Source organism: Nicotiana tomentosiformis, chromosome 11 (genome assembly GCF_000390325.3).
Source record: "Nicotiana tomentosiformis chromosome 11, ASM39032v3, whole genome shotgun sequence".
NCBI lineage: Eukaryota > Viridiplantae > Streptophyta > Magnoliopsida > Solanales > Solanaceae > Nicotiana > Nicotiana tomentosiformis.
Window position 1 is genome coordinate 67,028,529 of NC_090822.1, and position 10,199 is coordinate 67,038,727.

The 10,199-nt window shown below is 38.2% G+C and overlaps 1 non-coding gene across 1 annotated transcript; it reads right to left on the bottom strand.

Annotated features, from left to right (window-relative positions):
- Window positions 1-505: 505 nt before the first annotated feature.
- On the bottom strand, window positions 506-612 carry LOC117280624 (small nucleolar RNA R71). Its single transcript, XR_004511161.1, has one exon. It is a non-coding gene; the product is annotated as a small nucleolar RNA R71 (small nucleolar RNA).
- Window positions 613-10,199: the final 9,587 nt, after the last annotated feature.

The following is a 10,199-nucleotide window of genomic DNA, read 5'->3' on the forward strand; positions in this document are numbered from 1 at the left end:
ATGCAAACAAGAAGGACAAACAATAACAGAACTCAACAAAACGAGTCGAACTAGACATGGATGACCTAATAGAAAACCTAAACAATAGAAATAATGCGAATGACCCGAACAATCAGGGTGTGGCACCTCTTGTGCCAGAAGCAGCCTTGTATGATTGGGCACAACCCACCGCCGAAAATCTGGCAACCGCAATTGCAGTCCCTCATATACAAGCAGAATCATTTCAAATCACAAACAATATGCTACATTTGTTGAAGAACAAGGGACTGTTCTCAGGATCTTACATTGAAGATACTCAGCAGCATCTGAAAATTTTTCTGTCGATATGTGTCACGCAAAGGCAACCAAATGTAACACTAGAAGCAATAAGGTTGTTGTTGTTTCCATTCTCAGTGACAGGAGAGGCTCAGACTTGGCTCAATTCACTCCCATAAACTCCATCACTACTTGGGAGGAATTGGTCAAGCAATTTTTGAACAAGTTCTACCTACCCAATAAGACTGCTAAACAAGTTGATGAGATATTGAGCTTCAGGCAGAAACCAACTGAAACGCTACAAGAAACGTGTGAGAGGTTCAAAGGTATGCTGGTTAAGTGTCCACATCATGGCATTCCAGATCAGATATTGGGGCAAATGTTCTATATGGGATTGGCAGACAGCTTGAAAGCCAATGTTGATGCTTCAGCAAGTGGAGCATTTTTGAGAAAATCATTCAGAGAATGCAAGATCTTACTTGATAAAATGGCTCTAAACTCAGGATGGATGAAAAGAGACTCTACAGTCACTCATATCATTCACTCAGTAGCTTTGGACCCAAATAAATCCATAGCCGAGAATATGCCCACTCTGATGAAGCAAATGAGTATCCTCACCAAAAAGATTAATGAATCAGGCCAGAAGCACGTACACCTAGTTAATGCGACTATTGAGGGCTTATGTACACCATGCATTAACCAACCATATGTATGCTCGTACAGTTTGAAAGTGACAACCCGAACTATCAGGAAAATATGAACTATGTGGCCAACTATGGAGGACAGATGCAAGGTTGTCAGAATTAGGGGCAGCAGAATCAACAATATAGACCAGCATAACAACAATACAATAATAGCAACAATCCTGGGGCTATGCGACCACAAGGTCAAGTTGTGCCTTACCAAAGGCAACATGGATACAACCAGCAAAATCAGCAGTCAGCTTATCAACAGCCTCAACAATAACAGATAGTGCGACAAAATGATGGGTTGTTTGAAATTAAAGGGATGCTGGAACAACTCATTGGGGCCAGCGGGAAAATGGAAGAAAAGGTCCACCAGATGCAAGAAAAGGTAGTATCGCACGACTCGGCTATCAAAGGCATTGAGATTCAACTAGGGTAGATATCAATGGCTTTGAATAATCGTCCCCAATGGACGTTACCTGCAGACACCCATGTCAACCCAAAAGAGAAGGGCCTGAAGCAGCTTATGGTGGTGAGTCTAAAAAATGGTAGAGATCTAGATATAGAGCAAGAAATTGCTCACGAAAGACGACCAACCAAAACACTTATGCCAGTACCCATTAAGATAGATGATTCAACAGGGTTAACTGAGGTAATGATACAACATGCACAAGAGAGCACAAGCAAAGAAAAGGAGGTTGCGAAAGAAACTGGGGTAGTGCAGGAAATGACAGTAGAAGTAGTGCCCGAGCAGGATCAAACTCAAATCACAGGAAGGAAGCGACCTCCAGCACTCTTCCCACAGAGATTGGCCAAATATCAGAAGGATGAGCAGTATAAGAAATTCATGGAGATATTGAAGCAAATTCAGGTAAACATTCCACTGATTGACGCCTTGAGGGAGATGCCTGGGTATGCCAAAATGATGAAGGATTTGATATCTCGCAAGTTCGACTTCCAAGACTTGGCCACTGTTACACTAACCCAGACTTGTAGTGTTGTTGTGACGAGACCTATAGTTGAGAAGTTGTCAGACCCAGGGAGTTGCACAATCTCTTGTACAATAGGCAGCTATGCTTTTGCTAAAGCATTGTGTGGTTTAGGGGCAAGCATAAACTTGATGCCCTTGGCTATCTATAAAAGGTTAGGCATTGAAAGAGCAATACCCACATCCATGTTACTAGAGTTAGCCAACCGGACAGTGAAGAGGCCATCAGGTATCCTTGATGATGTACTAGTGCAGGTTGGAAAATTTGTGTTTCCAGCAGATTTTGTCATTCTAGACTGCCGGGTTGACGAGGAGATTCCCATAATTTTGGGAAGACCATTCTTGGCCACCAGGAGAGCTCTAATTGATTGTGAAACTGGAGAGCTAAAAATGAGACTGAACGATGAAGAGATAACGTTTAATGTGCAGAAGTCTATGCGACGACCAAGTGAATTTGCTAACTGCTCTCTGATAGAAGCTGTGGATGTAATCTTGGAGGAGGAAGATGAGGCTCTGAACACTAAAGACCCCTTGGCAGCTTGTCTCATGAACTTAGAAGAAGTAAATTGAGAGAACTTGGCGGAGTGGGTGCTGGCTCTTGAAGGCCAAGGGTTTTGGAAAAGAGAGCTAGAATTTGAGTCTTTGCACTTAGAAGAAAGAAAGACTCCTCCAGCTAAGCCATCGATTAAAGAGCCACCACAGTTGGAACTGAAACCGCTACCACCTGACCTCAGGTATGCTTTCTTGGTACCTAACTCAACTTTACCCGTTATTATCTCATCTGGTTTGTTAGATGTGCAGGCAGAACAACTTTTGCAGGTATTAATAGAGTGTAAAACTGCAATTGGTTAGACCATTGCAGAAACTAAGGGTATCAACCCGGCCTTTTTTATGCATTAGATTTTACTGGAAGATGGGCAAAAACCTTCCAGAGAACATCAAATAAGGCTAAACCCCAACGTGAAATAAGTCGTGAAAAAGGAGGTGATAAAGTGGTTAGATGCTGGAATCATTTTCCCCATCTCCGACATTAATTGGGTTAGCCCAGTTCAATGTGTGCCAAAGAAAGGTGGAATGACTGTAGTGCAAAATGAGAACAACGAACTGATCTCAACAAGAATAGTCACGGGATGGCGAATTTGTATGGACTACAGAAGATTGAACAAGGCCACCTGAAAAGACCATTTTCCCCTACCGTTCATTGATCAGCTGTTTAGATAGATTGGCTTGGAGGTCCCACTTCTGCTTTCTAGATGGATACTCGGGATACAATCAGATATCTATTGCCCCGGAAGATAGAGAGAAAACGTCATTCACCTGTTCATATGGCGTCTACCCTTTCCGGAGAATGTCGTTCGGCCTATGCAACACACCCGCCATATTCCAAAGGTGCATGATATCCATCTTCACTGATATGGTAGAAGACATAATGGAAGTCTTCATGAATGATTTCTCAGTGGTGGGAGACTCATTTGATGACTGCCTTAAGAATCTGAAAAGAGTGCTGAAAAGATGTGCGGAGACTAATCTGGTGCTTAAATGGGAAAAGTGCCATTTCATGGATCAAGAAGGGATAGTCTTGGGGAACCTAGTGTCAAGTAAGGACATTGAGGTGGATCATGCAAAGGTTGATGTGATAGAAAAGTTACCACCACCCACTTCTGTCAAAGCAATAAGAAGTTTCCTTGGCCACGCCGGTCTCTACAGACGGTTTATAAAAGATTTCTCCAAAATTGCTAACCCCTTGTGTAAACTGCTTGAAAAAGATCACCCGTTTGTGTTTTATGATGACTGGAGGATAGCGTTTAAGGAGTTGAAGAAGAAACTGGTGACTGCACCAATCATAGTGGCCTCGATTAGGGGCAACCTTTCGAGTTGATGTGTGATGCAAACGACTATGCTGTGGGAGCAATCCTTGGGCAGCGAAAAGATAAAGTCATGCATCCGATCTACTATGCAAGTAGAACCTTGAGCGGCTCCCAACTGAATTACATAGTGACAGAGAAAGAGATGCTAGCTGTGGTGTTCGCATTTGATAAATTCAGGTCATACCCGATAGGCTCGAAGGTAATTGTTTATACTGACCATGCTGCCCTCAGGTACCTAATTGAGAAAAAGGAGTCAAAGCCATGCCTAATTCGATAGGTGCTACTGCTACAAGAGTTCGACTTGGAAATTCGTGATCGAAAGGGAACAGGAAACCAAGTTGCTGATCATTTGTCCAAGCTTGAAGGAGCGAAAAAGAAGATTGAGGTGGAAGAGATCATGGATACTTTCCCAGATGAACAACTTTTAGCCACGAGCCTTGAGGCTACGCCATGGTATGCGGATATTACAAATTACCTGGCAAGCGATATTGTTCCCTATGACTTGTCTTCTGTGCAAAAGAATTTTTTGTTTTTCGTGATTGTCGCATGTATTTCTGGGATAAACCATATTTGTTTAGGATTTGTCTTGATAACATGATCCGGAGATGCATTCCCGAGATAGACCAATCTTTTGTTTTGCAGGCATGCCATGATTCACCGTATGGAGGTCATTTTAAAGGAGTAAGGACAACTGCTAAAGTGTTGGAGTCAGGTTTTTATTGACCGACGTAGTTTAAAGATGCACACTTCTGGGTGAAAAGTTGTTATGAGTGTCAACGGACGGGGAATATTTTCCGTCGACATGAGATGCCCATGAACCAAATTCAAGAGGTGGAAGTATTCGATGTATGGGGAATCGATTTTATGGAACCATTTGTCAACTCATTTAATAACAAGTACATACTTGTAGTGGTGGACTATGTCTCGAAATGGGTAGAAGCCGTGGCACTTCCAACAAATGATGCAAATGCAGTTATTGGTTTCCTGAGAAAAAATATCTTCACCCGATTTGGTACTCCAAGAGCGATCATCAGTGATGGAGGCACCCACTTCTGCAACCAAGCCTTTGCAAAGTTATTGGAGAAATATGGCGTTCGCCATAAAGTTGCTACTTCGTATCTTCCACAAACACGTAGGCAAGTGGAGGTGTCAAATAGAGAAATCAAGAGTATTTTGACCAAAACTGTAAATGCTACTCGGACTAATTGGGCGAGAAAATTAGATGATGTGCTATGGGCTTACCGCACTACATTCAAAACTCCGATTGGTATGTCATCGTATAAATTAGTGTTTGGAAAGGCATGTCACTTACCGGTCGACTTAGAGCATAGAGCCCTCTGGGCGTTATGACAATTAAATCTGGACTTGGAGGCCGCTGGAACTAGTAGAGTCACAGAGCTGCATGAACTTGACGAGTTCCGTTACTATGCTTTTGAGAGTACAAGATTATATAAGGAAAGAATGAAACTATGCATGACAAAAACATTCTTGAGCGAAATTTTAAACCGGGAGATGTGGTATTATTATTCAATTCGAGATTGAGGTTGTTTCCGTGCAAATTGAAGTCAAGATGGTCAGGACCATTCCGTGTGCTAGAGATTCATCCCACCGGAGCTGTGGAGATTGCATCAGAAGATGGATCTCACAAGTTTAGAGTCAATGGTCACAGGTTGAAACATTACTTGGGCATGAATGAGACGAATGTAGTATAGGTGACTCATTTGCAAGAGCCAAAACTTTTGAGCGAGCCTTAAGTTCGATTGAACTTGTAAATATTAGTCTTGTTTTATTTTAGTTAGTGTCGTCTTAGCTTTTGAAAAAAAAGAGAGTAGAAAATGGGACTCTTCCCGACGATGGATCTCCTAGACAGTTTTCTTGAGGGAATTAAGTCTAAAGAAAAAAAAAGATTTTCTTTGTAGGTAGTGTAGTAATTCCCCCTTTATTTTTTTTTTGTGTCGTGGTTCTTTTTCAAGTATTTTGGTTGAACCGGGTGTAGTTAGTTTTAATTTTTAGGAATAGACACCACTGTGCTATAAATTGAATTGAAGCAATATCTCTCGACTTTGCTATGCCTTGAGAATAGTGAGTACTCTGGTTGTGACACTTAGGACTCTAGTATAAGTACCTTAAATCGTATATTCTTAAATTTGCTTAACTGCTTTGACTAGAGTGTCGTGAAAAACCAATCCTGAGTGAGTTATGTGCCATGTGTGTGTGAGGTTTGTGTGTATTATGTGCATTGCAGTTGATGTCTAGAACTTACCCCGTGTATTTGCAAAGCGAAATAGTAGTCTTGTTCAGTCTGGGAAGTGATATAGGCATTTCTTTGTTGAGCCAGATATATATAGTTTACCCGCCTAAATGTTATGTAACGTAGTTAACCTCTTTGAGCCTATAATCCTGTTTCTTTGGTAACCACATTACAAGCCTTACCCCTTTGTTTGAATTAACCGTCTATTTGAACCTTGTCGATTCTCATGAGCACTTGAATTGTTATGAATTATGTAAAAGTTAAACTGTGGGGGTGGTGGTTCGGCTTTTGAATGGAACAAATGAAATAAGGAGAAAGGTGTACCGTTTTGAAAAAAATAACAATATATAAATAAAAGCCACTTGGATTGAAGAAAAAAAAATAAAAAAAATAAAAAAATATAGGTGTATTGTATGAAAAATATTTCTTGATGGTGGTGGCTAGTGATGTAATTGTGCTTAAAGAAGTATGAGGTAATATACATTGATATGAAGGTGGAGTTTTGGTTTGACATAAGTATGGGATTAAGTGTTAAAGTATATGTATTAAAGTGCTTAGGGAGGTATAGTCACTCTTATATCTAAATGTATCTTACTCGACCTGCAGCCTTCATTACAACCAATTAAAGTCCTACTTGATCCTAGACTGAATGAGCTCGATTAGTAGAGTATTACACTACGGGAAAGCCTATGGTGCATCTTTTGTGGCATATGAATGTTATTTCTGAGAGCGAGTAAATTCTTCCTATCTTGAGTTCCTACTTTCTTAAAATTTATTGTGTGTGGAACTAATCTCTTTTGTTGTATGAGAGCACGTGATTTATGACAGAAAGGTAATGTCATTGACCTCTATGTTAGAGTAAGTGAGTGAGTTGTGGATAATGCATGGTATTTGTGAGTCAAATCTTAAGGTGAAGATGTTACACCTTTGTGCTTAGTATATTTTAAAGATTCTTGGTGTGACGAGTTAAGAGAATTGCTTAATAAGGCCGTTTCTATAAAGTGTAGTTTGATTGCTCGAGGACGAGCAACGTTTAAGTGTGGGGTAGTGATGTTTGGCTATAATTTCATATTTTTAGTATATTACTTACCTTACATTTTAGGTGCTTTAATGCTAAACTAAATTATATTTGCGCTTAATTGAGTTTATTTTATGTGTAGGTACATTGGAGATGAAATTGGAGCAACGTGAATATTTAAAGTGTAAATCATGCTCGAAAACAATAGGAAAGAAAAAAGAAAGAATTAAGCAGAGGAAAAATGAAGCAACAGGCGAGGCGAGCTCTTTAGCTCGCATAGAAGCGCGCGACACAAGGGTTATGGCGAGATTGAAGCACGCGGCAGGGCTTGCGCCGCACAGTCTAAGGCGAGGTGAAACTCGCATTTTGCCTCACGAGGCGAGGTCCGTAGCAAGCCTGATACGGATTTTAAAAGCCTATTTCGTCTCCTTATTGGACTTGGACTTGGACTATGTCATTTAGGTCTTTTTCTACACATAAAAATAGTCATTAAACACCACTTTTGAGGCAGTTTGTTGCAACCTGAGGCAAGAATAGCTCGTGGAACAACTTTTGGGGGAAAGAATCATCGAGTTCTACATTCTTTCATCTTTTCTTTGTAATTTATTTATGCAAAATACTTGGGGATTTGTTACTATGAATATGAGTAGCTAAACTTCTAATCTAGGGTTTTGATGGAACCTATTGGAGGATGATTTTCCTATTACGTTTAATATAGAGCCGCCGTAGCTTTTTCTCTATTTGTTCAACTACGTTTATATTGTGGTTGATTGAAGAGCTCTCAATCGACTGTGCCTATTTAGTGTGTATTGCTCGGAAGAAAATGCATATTTAGGTAGTTGTTGAACAACATCACTCCTAACGTATGTGAGGGATCAATACTGAGGGCTTAAAGGTGGGATTAGGAATAACGAAACCTTGGTGCGATCTGAGTGAGCCGTGACTTAGTGCCAGCTAGCGTAGTTCGGAAGAATATGTCTAGTAAATTGTGGTAGTTACTCGGAAGAAAATTACGACACTCAAAATGCTCATGATCAGTAGAGAAAATTTAGGCAAATTTATAGGATACGTGGCAGAAAGGATTCCGACAATAGGGGAAATCATAACCTTAAATCATTCCAAATCTTGTCTACAACCTGTTCGACGTTAGTTATTAATTACTGCATTTTTATTACTTGATCTTTAGTTAGTAAACATCCAATTTGTTATTTAGTATTTCTGAAGATTGATTGCGTGAATTTATGCGAGTCTAGTAGTTGTGCTTAGTAGGTTAATTCCCTGTAGGATTCGACTCCGGACTTGTTAACCAGATTATATTTGCAACGACCGCTTAGTCCTTTTTATAATGCATAGTTGGGCGTGATCAGTTAGCAATAATAACAAGTAGTATACCAACAACGATTTTATTATGAGACAGCTCACTTTAGATTTGATATACCTATTCAAACAACTGAAATAACCATCATAAATATATCAAAGTATAGCAATAGTGCTAAATTTATAAGAAAATCAAAATTGACAATATGGGATGAAGCGCGTATGGCTACGCGTCAAATGATCGAAACAATTGCCCAGAGTTTTAGAGATTTATTGGATATCAATGAACCATTTGCTGAAAAAGTAATAGTTTGGGAGGTGATACTATCAGTAGTTCCAAAATCGATGAAAGCAGAGACTGTAAAAGCTAGCTTGCCAAAATTATACTTATGACCTCAAATGAAAAAGATTCAAATAATAGGAAATATAAAAGTTAGAACAGATCCAACATTCAGTGACTTCTTGCTTCGTGTAAGAAACGAAGAAGAACATCCAATAAAAGATGATTTGGTTCCCCAGAACACTTGGTTATCAATCCCAATGGTAATAGTACTGCATTTAATGAGGAAAATATATCTATTATTAAATTAAAATGCAATTTGTATAAATTACATGATAAAAATTAAAGAGCTATCTTAGCTAGCAGAAATGAATATGTTGATCAACTAAATAAAAGACTGACTGCTAAGTTTTATGGTAAAAATAAAATATTTTTTAGTTTTGACTCGGTAGAATTTGATATCAATAATTACTACCAAGAAGAATACTTAAATACTTTTATACCAAATGGCCTTCTACCATACAAGTTTGTTGTCAAGTGCATTATTTCTTACGCATGTTAGTGCCACCATATATATAATAGACTGAATTAAAATTGATCTTCCATTGCATATAGGTTGATTTTGAAGAAAAATATTTCCGTCGTATTACTGAAAACTTAGATCCGGCGAATAACTTATGTAGCATATGGTATATAGAAGTTTTGGCAATAACGTCATACATGCAGAACTTATGATGCTAGTCAATGTGCTTCTAAGAATGTGTTTATCCCCGAATTCAACTTTCGTCTTCCGAAACTAAAGAATATCCTTTTAAATTTGTGTGAAAATAATTTTTAGTATGTTTATGTTTTGTAATTATTATAATAATAAAGTACAAGGACAAACATCTTAATTATTAGACTATATTTATAACAATATATTTTCTTACACGATTAACTATATGTTGCACTTTCAAGAGGGATATAAATATTGACAATAAAAGTTATGGTTATGGTAGAGCAACCAAAGCATATACACAAAAAAAATATTGTCTATAAAGAAGTCTTTGGTAAGATACCACCACATTAGATACCTTTAAACTATAATGCATAATTATCTAATTAATATGACTAAATTGATTGTTTGTGTAAGTTCTGATGATGTCCTTTTAGATTTGAATTCACGTATTATGCTAATGTAATAATATTTTCTGCATTTAGATGATTGTTGTATTATTATATATAAAATTTCTCTTATTAATCAAATTTTGTTGTTCCTTTGTATAACTGAATATTTAAACCATCATGTACCATTATTAACGTACAACGCAGTTTATAGATACTAGTATATATATATATATATATATATATATATATATATATATATATATATATTAGCGTTAAAGATAGTATTTCTTTGAAATTAAAAGAAAAGAAAATATATAAAAACGCACGGTGAACCAGAAAGAATTGGTGGGACCGTGTTTAGTACGTGTCACATCAAAGCAGCTGCAATCTGCAATCTCAGACTGAGAGTCCAACTAACAAATTAACGAC